Raw genomic sequence first — 18,129 nt, 5'->3', positions numbered from 1 at the left:
TTTCACAAATATGGATAAAACCCATTCTGAAGTTAGATGGGACAATAGGCTCATTGGAGCTGCCAAAAAAAATTCAAGATCATCAGGCCTAATGGACCCAATGCTATATTTAAGGAGAGACATTGAAAATAAGTTCATAATAAGATATAAGCAGATTCTACTCATTTAATTAATTTCCATCAAAAGAATCACAAATTAATTTCAAGAGGAAAAATAATGGGAAAAAAGTGATAATTAAATTAAAAAGTCAGGCATTTACTCCCATAGAGAAATAATATAAACAGATTTTTGAAAACATTTACCTTTGCCTAATTTTCATTATACTCAACTTAATATGCAAATGACCATATCTTAGTATCCCAGATGGCCCATCATGGCCTCACTTTCCACAATCAAAACAAAGCCCTAGACAGTCAGTGACTTCAACATTTTCTGCAAATTAGTAGATATTTCGAGCAAACAAGCCTCATGTGGATGATGCAGTGCTTCTACTGAGTGATCAACAGTTTAAGATGATGTGGAATGGTTTCGTCAAATCCAGTCTGCTCATTCCAAGCTGTGGTTTCTGACTGAAAAACAGATGGCCTTTAGCAAATAGCTTGAACTAAGGTGGAGAGATATGCAAACAAATTGAGTTACATTGGTTTCTAGCCTTTGATTTTACCGGTGTTTTAAATTAATCTCGTCTTCTTTCCTCCTTTTCCAATCCTCTTACTCTTTTCTCAGTTTTCTTATTTAATTGTGTCCTAAGTTCAGTATAAGTAAACACATACCTCTTTAAAGGATGTTTCTAACATAATTTAGTATTGATCTTGTTGATGCCTCAGTTTAGGTTGTATGTAGAATCTGTTTCTATTCATTTATTTAATTTTATCTTCATTATTTACTGAACACTTGCCAAGTGTCAATAGGAGACCTGAACAAGACAGGTTCTAGAGTACCATGGGCCGCCACATTCTCCAAGCAGAACTAACACTAGGGTGACCTAATAGCCAAGTATTTCCTGGGACGGTTCTGATTGATGCCTGCTGTCTGAGCATGATTATTTATACTTATTTTTTTCATCTTCAAGTGTTCTAGTTTGGAGCATAGAGTCTATGATTTATCTATATTCCTAGTTAAGACTATAGGTTGTGTGTGTGTGTGTGTGTGTGTGTGTGTGTGTGTGTGTGTGTGTGTTTTAAATTGGTGAACTTGTCAGCCTGTCTTCCCACGTGTAGTTTCCACTAGGCTGAAACCTCAAATCACATGATTGACAAGGGAGTGGCATAATTTGCATATGGTTGCAGCTCTGACACCTACCAGAAAACAGAGGATACACCCAGAATTCTCTGTGTAGTATGAGCTCATATAATAGAGGTGACGACAGGTAACATTCATGGACTCTATACTATGTACCAGATTCTGTGCTAAAGGCCTTCAAACTTCATTCAACTCTCACCAATATCCCTGTAGTAGGGAGGGAGATTTATTTCTATTTTCTTACTGAAGACACTGAAGTTCTGATAAGTAAAGTTAGTTTTACTTATCAGGAGATCCAACCATAACCTCACTGGCACCTAACTAAGGAATGATGCAGACTGATTCACTGCATCTAAAAAGTGTTACCAAGTACACAGAGTCTCTTCTCAGCTGGTTGTAGATAGGGTAGAGAGAAAGGATGCAAGAGGAGTCACAGCCATTGCATTTGATGGACTTGTGTGGTTTCCCAGTTTCTAGTGGAAGCTGTTGAATTCAGGGATTCATCACTTACCACCCACACTCCAATCTCCTCACCTTCACCCTCCCTAGTCCCTACACATATGCATTATATCTTTATTACATATATATATATATATACACACACACACACACATATTTAACCTTACATGTATAATATACATTGTTATATAATATACATATTATATAATATAATATTTATATTAAATACATATATACACATATTTAACCTTTGTTCCATTCCTTTTGTCCTCCTTTTTTTTTTTTTTTTTTGCTTTATACCTAAACGTGTAACTTAAACACCCATCCAGCATTTGCTTCTGGAAAATTTATTGTTCTCTCAACTACAACAGAAAATTCCTACTGCATGTGTTTCAATACCTGGTTGTCATCCTCACCCAACCTGTCACTTCTTTTTAAATATCTCAGCCACCTTCTCTGTGATTATTTTTTTGCCACACGTTTTCTATACCACCAGTGACACAAGGCTGTTTATTGTATACAGTGAGTTTTTGCTGACATTTTGGTGACAATGGTGAATGATTTCAGCACCAAAAGAAGACAGCAAAACATTGAGCATTGGGTGTTTTCTATCTATGTCCATCAGCTATTCTTTAGCTCTAGATAATTAACTGGCCTCTAGCTTTGGGGCCCCAGTCCCTTGCAACTATTATGTCTCCAACTCAAGCCACTTCTTTTATCTCATCTTGTTACATGACCCCAGTTTCCTAAAAAATGAATAAATTTATTTTATCTAGTTATTAAACAATTCTAAAAATAACAAAACATCCCCATGCAGCAGAATAACCACTTAGCCTGAGAAAAGAAGCCACCATTCCTGTTGTTGTACCCTGCTTTAACTACCTTCGTTTAGACCTTCCCATAACCAAAATATTCATTAAGCTGTTTCCCTAGATAGGAGACCAAGATATTTCTTCTACTGCCACACTAGAACAAAGAAATATTGAAATTAGCTTTTAAACTAAAAATTTTGTCCTAATGATATTAATAAAATATATTTAATTAAGCACTAAAAATGTATTTATTGAACTCGTGTACTACTCTAGCAATGAGGGGAAGATTATGGGCCTGTAAAGAAGCATAGCATATGAATCCTCAAGGAATTGTCAAGTCAGCTTAAGAGAGAACATTTTTGAAGAATACATGCAGAGGAAAAAGGTGTAAAAAAGGCTTGGTTTTTCTTCTACACTTCCTTCACCTATCTCATTAGAGAAAATCGGTATGAAGATTAAAAGGAGTCTGTGAAAAGAAACACAGTCTTTAAACTTTAAGTAAATTAACTGAAATTAATTCAGTGCTTATTTATTTCTCAAATCCCCGTCGCTTGAGAGGGTGATGGCACCCCGAGATTTTGCAAAGAGAGTATTCTAAATTGCTGTTCAGTAAAATATGTCATTGAGCACGGTCAAAGTAGAAAACACAGACTTATGAAAAACATTTTACCATGGAAAATTTCAGGTGAGTAATTTTTCCCAAAAAATATATTGTTTTGTTTTTACACATGAAGATATTTAAGAGATTACCATCTGTGCAAAGCAAGCGTCATCCTATAGGTCAGCCCCAAGAAGCAGCCAGCAATGGAGGAAACTTGGTACATGTGGTTCTCCTGCGGCCAATTAGGTAAGAACAGGAGAAATGGGTTTTTGCTTGCTTTTTTCAGCAATGGTCCCACAAACTGGCTGCAGGATTGTTGCTGACCACGTACGGAAGCCGGATGGGACCTTTTAAGCCAGAAAGTGAAAGGTATCTTTTAGCGTTCCACTTCCTCAGGCTCAGGCCAAGCAGCCGTCTCTTTCAGTAACTAACTCAAGCTCTTCCCTCATGTAATTTCTCCCAGGAACACGTAACTTCTCCAGGAGCCCTGGTGGCATTTGTCTGCAGGCAGGTTACACCTTCACCCCCTTTCGGAAACCACCTTCCCAGTCCTTTCCTCTTTCCCAGGGATGAATCAGCAGTCCCCCATATATCATATGCAAAGACCCAAGGCAATGATGTTTTCAGGGTCTCAAGACTAGAGCTGCTTGAAAGTTTAACATACGTAGAGATCCCAACAAGCATAGGCACCCAAAAAGGGCAAAACATTACTGATGGTAAAACAAAGGGCTTTGAAATCTGACACACTCGTGTTTGAATGCCAGCTTGTTAGTATGCTAACTGTACACCTTGTGTCTAATGTTTACCTGCAACAAACATCAGTGCATTTATTTCTAAAATGGGAATAATAATGAGTTCTGAGGCTTAGAACTGATTGGTATAAAAAACCACTTAAGTGTTCAATAAGCAATTGCCATGCATTTGAAATGAAAATTATAGACTTACCTGGAGTTATTTTTCCTTTATTCATCTTTAGAATTGACTGTAACAGATAATTTATGCCCTACATGCCAGAGGGTGTTCACAACCAGTCTGTTCTGATGCAGAGCTCTCCAGAATATACTCACAGCACGAACCACCTCCCTGAAACTGATGACAGCTGAAAGTTTCTATTTATTCATGTATGTAGGTTCACGTGTGTTTTCTAAAAGACTCTAAACTTCTTCAGGTCAAGGACCATTTTGGGGGTAGGGGATCTGAAAAAAACAGTTTTTCTAAAGTAGCCTAGGTAATAAACAGAGAGTCTGACATTCGGACCAAGAAGTGATTCAGCATAGTGTCTATTATCTATTAAATAGATAATATCTCATTACTGTCATTTTTTGATCAGCAAATAAACAGAAGCCCAGAGAATGTTAAACACGTTTTGCAGCCAGATGCTTCCAGAGCTGGCACTCAAACCCAGGCCCCCAATTAGATGTCCATTGTGCTTTCCCTTTGACCTACTTTCTGGTCCATGAAAACCACTCTCAGAATATTCCTAGAACTGAACCTTAACTTTGCTCTAGGCTGACTGTCCAGGATTTCCTTGCCTAGTCAGGAGCAATTATTTTCTTCCTTTATGCATTTGTGGAGTCTGTAGTCCTGCCAGGGTCTTGGTTGGCCTTGGTTGAAGAGGTACTCTTCAACTACCATCTGCTGGCTTGTTCTAGTTCTGCTGGAGAGCATTTTCCCTCAACATTTCTGGCAGGCAGCCAGGGAACGTGGAATTGCTCCTCAGGACACACCACAATGGAATGTCACAGTGTGATGCAGTTGGGAGGTTAAGTAAAAGAGGCCGCAAGTCTCGCCAGCTCTGGAGCAGAGAGCTGAGCTCTTTGACCCTCACATCTGCTGCAGCGCTGCCGTGAGTGCTGCAGCTGGAGACATCCTGGCACATGTGCCTTTGGGACCTAGGCGTGGGCTTCGTGAGTTGTGGTCTCTTGTAAATCAACTCTGGTTGCAGAAATGCTGGCTTCAGTCCAGCACGTAGGAATAAATTCACGAGGCCACGGAAACCGATTCTGTCCTGACAATATTAATTTTTGCTGGGAAGATTTGCCTTGACCATGGAGACCAAAAGAGGGACTATCAGTCTGTTTGGGCTGCTGTAATAAAATACTATATACGATGTGACTTATAAGGAACATATTTATTTGCATCTCACAGTTCTAGTACCTAGAGATCTTCTCATAGATCTAGGAAGTCTAAAATCAAGGTGCTGGCAGACTTGATGTCTAGTGAGGGCTTTTTTTTCATAGAGGGCTCCTTCTAGCTGTGTCTTCACATGTTCTCTGGAGCTTTTTTCATAATGGCACTAATCTCATTTATAAGAGTCTCATGCTTATGAACTAGTCACTTTCCAAAGTCTGTACCTCCTGGGATTATTGCATTGTTGATTATGTTTCAACATGTCAGTGTTGGGGTAGGGAAGACACAAATATTTAGACCATCACAAGGGCTTCTCTTAGCCCAGTACTTGTACTTTACCTTTATTTAGACCTGGGGTACACTGAGACTGCTGAACCTGCATGTCAAAATATTTCCTCATTAATTGGTAAAATATAATATACCCAAGCTATCCAAATAGCTTCTGTAACCTTCTGGCCATCCTACTTGTATAACCCTCTGGCCTCCATAGGAAGTCCCAAGTCTTCTCATGATTGAGCATCTAGGGGCCTCCCTGACCCATCTATAAATGAGTCCCCATGCTATTATGCCAGTACTCTCATGGGCAAAGACTTATTAAATGTCTATTATTAACCATTATTAAATAACCATTTCCCCTTTTGGAACTATTAACGAAACTATTAAAATTGCTTTGATTTATTTGGTTCATCTGCTATACTATAAGTTTCTGGAGAGCAAGAGCTCTGCTTGGCTCACTCTTGTAGGCCTCACTCTCAGCATGGCGTTTAGAACATCCTGTGCTCCAGGAACAGAAAACCAAACACCGCAGGTTCTCACTTAAAAGTGGGAGCTGAACAATGAGAACATATGGACACCAGGAAGGGAGCAACACACACTGGGGCCAGTCAGAAGGGTGGAGCAAGGGAGAACATCAGAATAAATAACTAATGCACGCAGGGCTTAATTCCTAGGTGATGGGTTGGTAAGTACAGCAAACCACCATGGTACACATTTACCTATATAAGAAGCCTACACATCCTAGACATGTATCGTGGAGCTTAAATCAAATTTTTAAAAAAGAGAAAAGAGCATCTTGTGTTCTCAAGAAACTGAAAAGCCTAGGCAGGTCTTAATAGAGATTACAGCATTCAATGATGTACTGGAAAACAATGAATGTTGGAGACAGTGTTATCAAGCTTTACACGCCCATAAAATGATAAGGTGGGCTGTGTGCTGGGCAGGAGCAGTGGGCTATCTCGAGAAGGCATGAGTCAGTGGGGAATGAGAGAAATGGCATTCCCAAGGGAAAGGCTTTTGTGAACCAAAGTTCACCCAGGGTATTCTGAGACAGGGTCTTGGTTTGTCACCCAGGCTGGAGTGCTATGGCATGATCATAGCTCACTGCAGCCTGGACCTCCTGGGCTTAAGTGGTCCTCCCACCTCAGCCTTCTCAGCACAGCTTGCTAATTTAAAACAGGTTAGTTATTGGAGTGCGAATATGCATTCAGTAGTTTGGATATGTTTCTCTTTTCCACCAGGGAACATGAGTAGCTTTAGCTTGTAAGATCCCAGATAGCCTTCTCTTTGCTGATTGCTGTTATCTGAATACCTTTGTAATGCCTGAGTTAGCGCAGGTTTCCATGAGTTCCCAGGGGAATAACTTTCATGAACTAAGACCACTTTGGCAGTTTTTCCTCCCTTTCCACTCCTGGGAATATCTGGGCGATGTGTTGAGCTCCCTTTTCATAGAGTTATCTTAAGAAGCAAGATTAACTATGTACTATGTAATGCATACATTAAACAGGAGGAAACTAGAGTATATAGAGCCATTTAAGTTGCTGGTCAATTTTATGTGTTGGCTCTCATGTCATCTACAGTTTTAGACTTTCCATCTTTCTACATGCTCAGAAAAAAAACCCTGGGTATGACCTGTAATCCCAACAATTTGAGAAGCCAAAGAGGTTGGATAGCGTGAGCCCAAGGGTTCAAGACCAGCCTGGGAAACATGGTAAAACCTCATCCTCTGCAAAAAATATAAAAATAAATTAATCGGGTATAGTGGAGTGTAGCTGTAGTCCCAGCTACTCAAGAGGCTGAGGTGGGAGGATCACTTGAGCCCAGGAGGTAGAGGCTTCAGTGGGCTAGGATTGCACCACTGCACTCTAGTGTGGGTGACAGAATGTGACCTTGTCTCAAAAAAGAAAAAAAGAAAGAAAAGAGAAAGCCCCAGGTTTATAAACCTTGTTGAAACTGTCTCAAACATCCATTCATTTCAAGGACATCATTGAATGCTGTGAGTTTAGTCTCTATTATGATTCTCATTTGGGTACCTTTTTATTCAGGTAATAAAATATATTGTTATTAATAATATTTTCATTTAGTCAATAGTATTTATTGATCTCTCATTATACAGCATGTGCTTTAAATAAATCACATTTTATTTTGATAACAGAACTCTAAACAAGGTATTTGAATTCTGATTTTTAACTGTGAAGAAACCAAAAGCCGACAGGTAAAACGATCTCCCTCAGGCCATACAGCTACTAATTGGTGGTTCTGGGACTCAATTTGGATCTGCCTGGCTCCGGCTCACAAAGGCCTTTCCCTTGGGAGTGCCATCTTTCTCATTCTCTGCTGACTCATGCCTTCTCGGGGACGGCCTACTTCTGCCCAGCACACACTGCACCTTAGATCAGGCGTAACATCTTTACAGTTACATCCCAGAGCAGCGATGTTCAAATTTGGTGGCCCCTTAGAATTACTTGGGGGGCTGTAGGTCCCACTTCTAGCTATCCTAATTTCATTGGTCTGGAGTGGGCCTGAGCATCCGGATTTATGAAAGTTTCGTGCAGCAAAGTTACCACAATTGCTGTAGAGCAGTGGCCCTCAAGTATAATGTGCACACAAGCCTCCTGGGGATTTGTTACAGAAAATCCTGATTCAGCAAAAGTAAGGTTCGAGCTGAGATTCTGAATTTCCAAAACGTTCCCAGTGATGCTATTCTGTTGGCCCCCAGACCAACACATTGCTGGCAAAGCCCCAGAATCTCCCCCTTGTCTCTGTACAGCCTGCTATTTCCTTTTCTCTGGGAGAAATTCTCCAGTCCAGGGTTTGCACTGTGCTTTCAATGTAGCTATTCTCTTTCAGCAGCCCCCGTTAGTCATGAGAAAGTTTTGTCTCAACTAAAACTCTGTTAGCTGAATAGAATAGGGGGTGGCATGTAAAGAAGTTGAGGTGACAAGATCAGTACCCAAGTTTAATAACCACAGGGACCAGTTAGCTTTTCTGCACTCCGAGCCCCAGTCTCCAAGCCAGCCATGGCACCGTGTTGGATTGACCTTAAGAGATGAATGCTTCATGTCAATCACACATGCAGTACTCAGCAGAAAAGCAGCCACAGTCTGACTCCCACTCACTAAAAGGTCAGTAGCATATCTTGACAGGAAATAAAGACACAGCAATGTTAGCTATCACTGGGTGCTTACCTGTGCCAGGCACTGCGCTAAACATTTTCGAATCTTCACAGCATTGTGTGAGGTAGGTGGTCTCATTATCTCCATTGGATAAATGAGGAGATGGGGTTCATAGTTTTCATCTTCTGACAGCATACAACCTGTAAGTAAACCAAAATGCCAGGACTTAGGCCATTATGCCACGTGCTAATCAGTGTAAGTTAGGGGTGATAAAGGATTTGTAGACCTTCAGGTTGAAAACTTCAAAATATGTTTTTCTCCCATGTCCCTTTCAAGGTTCTTTAATCTCTGTATTGTCGCCTCTCTCAATTTATTGTGATGATGATTGACTTTTTTATTTATTGTATTTTTAGAGAAGCACAAATTAGACCGTCCCTATGTTTAAAAATAAAAATTGAAGAACTACGTAATAATAGGAGCATTTTAGCTCCATCTAACCTGAGCAGCAATGGTACCCACAGATTTAAGTACCAAAATATGGGTCTGGTCCTTCTGATCTACCCCTCCTTTGATTTGTCATCAGTGTACAAGGTCATATTTCTTGTCTAAGAGCCTAGAAACTTCCCAGTCAACTTTGTTTGATTCTGATGTACCTGGCTGCTACATCAGTCTGCAATATTTCTATAGGTTAAAGAAACACTAATGTTTCAAGTAAAAATTTCAAGGGGAAGCTACATCTTCTTTGATTTAGTGTTTAAAAATACAAATTTTTTAATAATGAATACTGAATAACGAAGCCTAAGGATTGTATAATTTTGATTTTTCTTTGTTAGTTTGTTTATTTGAGACAGGGCCTTGCTTGCTGTGTCGCCCAGGCTGGAGTACAATAACAGGACCTTGGCTCACTGCAGCCTTGACCTCTCTGGCTAAAGTGATGCTGCCACCTGAGCCTCCCAAGTAGCTGGAACTACAGGCCTCTGTCACCGTGCCTGGCTAATTTATTCATTTTTTACAGACAGGGTCTCATCATGTTGCCCAGGCTGGTCTTGCACTGCTGAGCTCAAGTGATCCTCCAGCCTTGGCCTCCCAGAGTGCTGAGATTACAGGCTTGGGCCATGGCACCTGGCCAGGACTGCATAATCTAGTACTAAAGACAAACTGCTAAAAATTAAGTAACTGATAGCAAAGCTTTTGGAAGTATTCACCATTAGCCTTCTCTGCTCATCAATTATACTCTCATTCTAAATCAAGTCAATCCATTAATTAATAGATTTTTATTGAAAATGCTCTACATGGGCACTGAGTTAAGACCCAGGAATTGAAAGAGTCCAATATAAGGAGATGTGGCCCTTTCTTGTAAATTGAATTTTAAAAATCAATTGATTGTTTGCTTCCTCTAGAATTTATTTTCTCCTGATGTCATGGAAGATCCATAAGTTTTGAGAAATGTTTTTATTTTGAGTTAACTTCCTTCAGCATGCTTCAGGTAGCAATAACAAATGGAACTCAGGATTCTTGTTATTTTAATTAAATTAAACCCCTGAAACCCCATTTCCCAAGCGATTTTCCACTCCCTTCTATGGATTAATTTCCTCATAGGCATTTTATTACTCTCTGAAGTCATTTATTTATTCCTTTATATACCTGCCCGTTTTTCCTGTAATGAAGTTCTATAGTGCTAAAGGTCTCTTCCTGGTTTGGTGGTGTGTCGTCAAAGCCAACAATAGTGACTGAAAAGTGGAAGAAACTCAACAAACTTCCCTTGGATGAATGCGTGGATAAATGAATATTGGCCATGAATACAGTAAAAGAGAATTCTATCCCTAGATGACAGGTTGAACAAAGGTGGCTTTTAATTCCTCTGTCAACCTGTGAGACTTTAGGGTTTTACAATTCAGTTTCCTAATTAACAATAATAACCACTACTTGGCATGCCAATATATAATCAGCATGGTTAGGTGGCCAGTGACCCAAAGACACTAGTCAACAAAACAGCACTCAGTATTGACATTTTGTCTATTGTATTGTGCTGTGTTTTAGTCTTTAAAGATGTTAGCATTCACTGTATCACTCTAATAAAGTTTGTTTTTAATGAAACAGGTGACTAAACTATTGTTAACAATCTAGAGTAGTGAATGTATGGAGAATTTTCAGCTGTCTAAAGAAAGAATTGAGTGATATAGATATAAACTTTGTTTCACATGGCTTAAAAGTATAGACAAATACAGAAGTATGTTTAAGGGATATGAAAATGTATAAGGTTGTGAATACAAATTTGTCATCAGCTTCCGTAATATTAAAACAAAACTTCTTGAAGCATAAGAACATTATTTTGGCATTAGAAGAAATATAATAAAATGAAATCTATGCATTTATAACCAATCACCACTTATGAACATTCATTGCATAGCCAGACAAAGGGCAAAGCCTTCAATGTATGCATTTTTAAATGTTACTGTAATCCTGTGAAATAGATATATCACCATCGTTTACAGCTGAAAGAACTGAGACCTGGAGAGATTAAAGAATGAAGGCAAAGCAAAATCTGGGATTTGAACCAGGTATGCTTCCTGTGCCATGCTCTTTGCACTCTGCAACACAGCCTCTTGTGGGTTTGGCTGAAATTACACACAGTGTAAAAGTGATCATTAAAGATGCTTAGGTCGCAAATCCTGATTACGCACAGACGTTAATCACGTTTCATACTATTTGCAATAGCAAAGACCTGGAACTAATCTAAATGCCCATCAATGATAGACTGGACAGGGAAAATGTGACACATATACACCATGGAATACTATGCAGCCATAAAAAACGATGAGTTTGTATCCTTTGTAGGGTCATGGATAAGCCTGGAAACCATCATTCTCAGCAAACTGACGCAAGAACAGAAAATCAAACACTGCATGTTCTCACTCATAGGTGGGTGTTGAACAGTGAGAACACATGGACACAGGGAGGGGAGTGTCACACACTGGGGTCTGTCGGCAGGAAATAGGGGAGGGACAGTGGGGGATGGGGAGTTGGGGACAGATAGCATGGGGAGAAATGTCAGATATAGGTGATGGGGAGGAAGGCAGCAAATCACACTGCCATGTGTGTACCTATGCAACAATTTTGCATGTTCTTCACATGTACCCCAAAACCCAAAATGCAATAAAATATACATTAATTAATTAATTTAAAAAAAAAAGATGCTTAGGTTTACATACCCTTTTACCTGGTAATGTGGCTTTTGAGAAACTCTACTGGTGGGATTATGAGTGATGTTTTTAAAATTTTCTAATTTATATTTATTGTTCCAAATTCAATCAAGAAATATATTACATTTTAAACTGTGCATTTAAAAATATTCATTGGGTTTTAAGGAGGTTGTTTATAAATCTTTGGAGACACTGCAAAGGGTACTACTATCTGTGCTTCCCTCAACATCCCCTTGGAACTGCTGTGAGAAGCAAGCAATTAGGCTAGGTGGATCACTGGTCTGACTCAGCATGGCATATCTGAAGATGAACTACTCAGTAAGTCATATTCAATGTGTTTTCCAGTCTTGTAGCAGTTCCTGAAACTCAATAGCTAATAGAATCCCATATTCAAAAGGCATTGAGCTATTTAATGTGTTTTCTCCAGTGCTTTGAGTTTGGAAATCATTATATAAGTTATTACTACAATTATTTTCCATCTTCATCTGCCAGAGAAAGGGAAATCAATTCAGTCCACATCTTGACTGCAAAGCTGTTGTAAAAGATCCTGTACCTACTCTGAACATGGATCTTTGAAATTGAACCCAGTGATGCAACATAAATTTTAGAAAAAATCATCTTCAACTGCCAGGCTGGCTGCAGGGCTTTTTGAAACATGATTTGGGGACCTCTATTTCAATTCCCATTACTCACAGGTCACAGGTCTTCACCTTTGTTTAGGCAGGTCCTAGACTAATGCATTCACTGAACTGAATAGTTCTGCTGTCGCCTGCAGGCTACTTGATCTCTCTCCACTCCAGTTTGTTTTCATGTAAATTGGGAACTGTTCCATCTGCAGTTCACTCAGTAGGCATTTTATGATGATGTTTGTCATTGTGGTCCTATGAGAAACCCATGAGGGCTACACAGTCCTGAACGTTATTGAAGTTACAGATAGAGCCCTCCTTCTAGATTCAACTCCTACTCATCACAGGCATTGCAGAGGCCCTGAACCATGCCATGCCTCAGCTTCCCTTTTTTTTTTTTTTTAAGTAGGGATAATTATATATGTTTCTCATACAGTTGCTGTGTATAGGAAATGAAATGGCATGTGTGAAAACCTTGCCACAGTGACAGTCACAGAGTGAGTTCCTTATGGTCAGTAGATGCAACTAAGCAGAGATATAAACGCCAATCATTTTGAATGTGATAATCGTGTATTTATTTTGTTGTTTTTTTTGTTGTTGATTGATATAGTTTGGTTTACATATATATTCATTATCGAAAAATTGGCAGAGAAAATGGAGGTGGAGATATCTCCATAGATAGATTCTACCACTGCTACCTACAACCATTTTAAACTATTGTTAACATTTTTTGTTTTTCTCTTTCGTTTTTATTAATGCAATAAATATTTTCACTGATATAATTATATACACTTATGCAAGTTTTATGATACCTTCTTCATTATATAATGAAAGAGAAATACTTAATATTACTATTAAAATACTGGCAACTATTAATTAATATTTTCATTCTGTATGTAATTATGTAATTATTTTTATCTATTTAGAAACTATAGATAGTAAATTAAGAATAGCATCAGTATTTGTAATTCTGTAAGCCAGAGAGAGCCACCATTAACATTTTAAGATATTTTCTTCTGCTCTTCTTTTATATGCTTAGACCTATGATTTAATCTAAGGTGCCAGTGATTGTCAGACCTACAATTATTTCCTAAGGGAAAAAAATGCTGCCTAATAAACACCGACACAAGGCTTTGTGTCTCTTAGAACTTCTATTTTGTATGCCTTGAAATGGCCTTGAAATTATACAGGCAGAGGTTTTTATCATAGTATCAGTCTTGGGCACACATTAGAAATAGATGCAAAATTAATTGGGTAACATATTCCTGGGACGAATGAAGATTCACGATGTGTCTCTCTTGACCCCTCTTCAGCACATTCACATCTGTGCCTAACATGGTATGGTCTTCCGTGCTGTTGTTTCTCCAAGTAAACATGTTTTTTTCAATGTTGAATCACAGCATAATATTTTAAAGCCATTTTAAATAGCAGTTAAACTTAAAATTTGCATTACCAGAAATGTGTATGACCCATAAAACAATGAAGTGGTGCCCAGCTTTGCCCAAGTCTACACGGTTTTCATGTGGTCAAGTATAATCATACAAGGACCAGCAGTGCCCCATTGACAGGAAGATGCACTCAAATTTTAGGCACGCTGCAGTGCAAAAACTATACACAGCTAGAATAGGTTGAAAAATTACATAATTTTTCCTTTGTGGTGCTTTTTATTTAGTTTACCTCTCTTTTTTTTAATTCCCATTCAATATCAACTTGGGAACATTTCCCAATATCTTTAAGACTCTTCAAAAAAAAAAATTTCTTTCGAAGTATTCAGTTAATGTACTACCAAAAACCCTCAGCTTTTGAAGCTTTTAGACAATTACCATTATTGAAAACAAACCTTACAAACAGGAATATGTTGAAAATTATTCCTATGAAAGCAAGGAAGGAACTGAGCAAATTAAATGATGGATACTCAAATATGTACAAAATTTAATTTTAAAAATGCATAATTGCGTGTTGGAATCTCTTGACTTCTGGGAAGAATATTTTGATAGAGTTTCTATTTTTAATTAGATGAATTCATATCTTATATCAGAAAGAAATAAATTATTTCACATAAACCTCAGTCTAATAGTGGATTGAAGAGAAGCATAGAGGCACTTTATTTGACAAGCTTTATTGTGTAATATATTTATTAGAGAAAGATATTATAAAAGGAGGGCAAAACATTTCATATATAAAATATTTGACTGCCATGTGATAAATCCCCACACAAAACTATTAGAATTAGGAATATTCTCCACTTACCGATTTTTTTTTGAATTTTCCAGAAATCTCAGCATCTAAAAACAGAATAAATAATATCATGGTCTACAGAGAAGCAGCAAGTAGTTACATCAACAATTTTCTACATATAAACTATAGCTCTGAAGAAAATTATAAGCAGTTTTATATAAAAATCACCGTATTGAAAGAATAAATTTTTCAGAAAAATTCAATAATGAAGTAGTAGAGACAGGGTTAAGGCATAAAGTATATGAATAAGTAACAAGAATGTTTATCATTTTAGTTTTTAAAAATAACTTTATTGGTGAAAATTATTTTATTTCTTAAATTTAAAAACCCACCAATACAATAAAGTCAGTTTGTGATTCAGCAAACAAATATTTAAAAACATATTTTAAGATATTTTATGCTTGAAAAGTATCTCCCATGTGGTATTTATTACGATATTTAACTGTATCCTCACTGTAGATCATTTAGGATAGTTCTATTTACTGTACTCAGTAGTAAATGGGTGTCTTTCCATTTGTAATTCTGATCATTTTGTCAGGATAGATTCCAAGTAGTGGAATTTCTAAATCTTGTAATATAAAAATTTCAACACTGAATTGCATTGAATGTTACTCTATGAATATCGATAACAATATTAAAATTCCAATGCATAATTTAGTCCTATGCATAATCCAGTGCAGTTAATAAAAATCCAATTCATAATTGAAATAAAAATATTTTAAATAAGTTTTAAATAACTAAAAGAATATCAATAGCACTTTGTAGTAACATAATGTTCAGCAACCTAAATGAATAGAACTCACGGAATTATTTTTAAATAGTTATAATTTTCATTCAATCAATTATATTTTTAAATCAAAGGCATTTACTAGGCATTGGCCATGTTCTACACATTTTTCATACTTCTCTCTGTCTATGTAATGAAAGAAAAGATCTTGTTCTTAAGAGATTCTTCTGGTAGTGACTGAAATGCATACACCAAGCTAATCACCATAAACCTCCACAGTTGTCCTAGTAAAACACCCGAGGACTGAAAACACAGAGACTGACCAACCTACCTGCTAGAGAGCAGGGCTGAGACCAAGCGTGCTGGGGGCAGATTTCAAAGGAAGCCTGAGAGTAGAAGAACTGAATCTGGGAGGCTGAGTAGCTTGACAGCAGAGATGAGAAAGAATATAAATATATAGGGACAACATGGGTATAGTCCTCAAGTAAGAAAAAGCATGGTGTATTTAAAGAACAGACAGGCCACTGTGAAGTTGATCTCAGGTTGCATGGGGCTGGGAGAAAAGATATGGTGGAAGGAGGATGGAGTCTCCTGTATTAAATTGGGATGTGTTTTATTTGTTCTGAAATGGATGCTCCTGAAATTGCACTTTTGCCTTGAGGCTGGCATTTATGCTACTATCCTGCATAACATTTTCATTCAAGAAATATTTAATGATACCTTGTTTTCTGTGTACCGGACACTCTTCTGATCCCAGAAAAAGAGCCTTGGGCACATGGATAAATGCAGTAGCAATACATGAGAAAAAACATCAGGTAATTTTAAATAGTGAGAAGTATTATGAAATAAATGAAACAAGAATTTTTTTTTAATCCTCAGGCTGGAGTTCAATGTAAACATATTCTGAATTAAGATGTCAGGGATCTCTCTTAAAAGATGATATGTGGACTATAGCATAATGCTAAGAAGAGTCCAGCCATCTTTAGTCCCAGAGGAGAAGTAATCAAGGCAGTGGAAACCACAGAATGACAAGTGCAAAAGCCCTGGGGCAGGACCAAGCCTGGCAGCTTGAAGAACTGGAAGAAAGCCAGTACCTGAAGTTCCAGAACAGAATACGGATTAGATGGGTAAAAGAAGAGAATGCAGAGATATTTAGAGGCTTATAGGTCTTTGTGAGGAGCTTGAATTTGATGCTAAATGCTATGCACAGCTAATGAAAATTTTTCGACTAAAGTAACATGATCATATTTTCTGGCAACAAAAATTTCACACTTTTACTTTAATATGGAAGGGAGTACATGCCACATATATTTACTCAGTATAATGCATCCATGGCTATATGTAATATTTGAAAATATAGCTTTGTATAAAACTAGAGAGGAGAACTCATGCATGGTTCTCAAGTTGATTTCTTTCTTTCTCTTCCTTCCTTCCTTCCTTCCTTCCTTCCTTCCTTCCTTCCTTCCTTCCGTCAGTCCCTTCCTCCCTCCCTCCTTCCTTTCTTTCTTTCTTTCTTTCTTTCTTTCTTTCTTTCTTTCTTTCTTATGGCTGTGAAGATCAATTTGGATTGCTACTGTCTTAGTCTGAATCATTAGGGCTCATGTTTGGCAGAGGTGGATGAGTCGTTTACATGGAATGGATTATGTGGTATATAGAGGTCTACCAGGTAGACACCTGAGTTTCAGCCTTGTATGTTCTAATATATAGTGAATACCTTCTGACTTTTCTTCAAGTATATTATTATTTCAGAAATGAGTTAGTTTTCCTTCTGATTATCCTTATGGCAGTGGTTACTGAGGAGAATGAAAATCACCTGATGACCATTGAACAGGCCTGGGAGACAAAATTGAGTACGGGATCTTCTGTCTTCTGTCTGTGTGTTTATAGATGTTCTGTGTGTGTGTGTGTGTGTGTGTGTGTGTGTGTGTGTGTGTGTGTGATATAAAAGAGCTTTCATTAATTGACATCAAAACAATAAGCACTTACAACAAATATTTTGTCAGGAAAGCAAAGGAATAAAAGAATGGCTACTCCATAAGTAATGAAGCCCTGAGATCTGCTGGTTGTCCATTTTTTATGCATACTTCTTGATTATATGCTTAAAAAGAGGTGGATTATTCATGAGTTTTCCAGGAAAGAGCTGGGTAATACCGGAACTGAGGGTCCTCCCCATTTTATACCATATAAGGTAACTTCCTGACCTTGGCACTGCAGTTAACACCATTTTGATTTTGATTGATTTTAACTCAACATTTTTCCAGGAGGTAATCATCTGCAAGAAATAAGTGATTAAAAGCATTCTGTAAGAAATTACAAATAATTAAAATTTGTAGGCAATCCTCCCCTGAGCATTATATTACATTTATATATTCAATGAAGGATGTCTTAAAACCTATTATATACATTTATATGGTTCCTTTTCCCTTCTATTCATATTTTGATCTATTATTTCTTATATGTATATCTTACTAGATCCATTCATATCATACAGGCTGCTATTCACTTGATTATAATGATAGTGCACATTTTTTTCATGCAATGTGTCAAGTTAATTAATATTAGCAGCTCACAACAGAAAATCACCCTTGAAATTTCAGTGGTTTAATGTCACAAAGATTTATTTCTCAGATCTGTGATTGGGTGGCCATTCACCATCTTGTAGCATGCTGCTTAGAACGAGCACCCTGCCAAGTTGCAAA

The 18,129-nt window shown here is 37.7% G+C and overlaps 1 protein-coding gene across 1 annotated transcript in view; it reads left to right on the top strand.

Annotated features, from left to right (window-relative positions):
• The window catches only part of CNTNAP5 (contactin associated protein family member 5), an 851,907-nt gene that overhangs the window by 241,185 nt on the left and 592,593 nt on the right, over positions 1 to 18,129 (top strand). The window lies entirely within an intron of this gene.

The sequence above is a fragment of the Sapajus apella genome, unplaced genomic scaffold (assembly GCF_009761245.1).
Source record: "Sapajus apella isolate SASKATOON/1434 unplaced genomic scaffold, GSC_monkey_1.0 scaffold120, whole genome shotgun sequence".
Lineage (NCBI taxonomy): Eukaryota > Metazoa > Chordata > Mammalia > Primates > Cebidae > Sapajus > Sapajus apella.
Note: the sequence above shows the minus strand (reverse complement) of the source record. Positions and strands in the feature narration are given on the sequence as shown.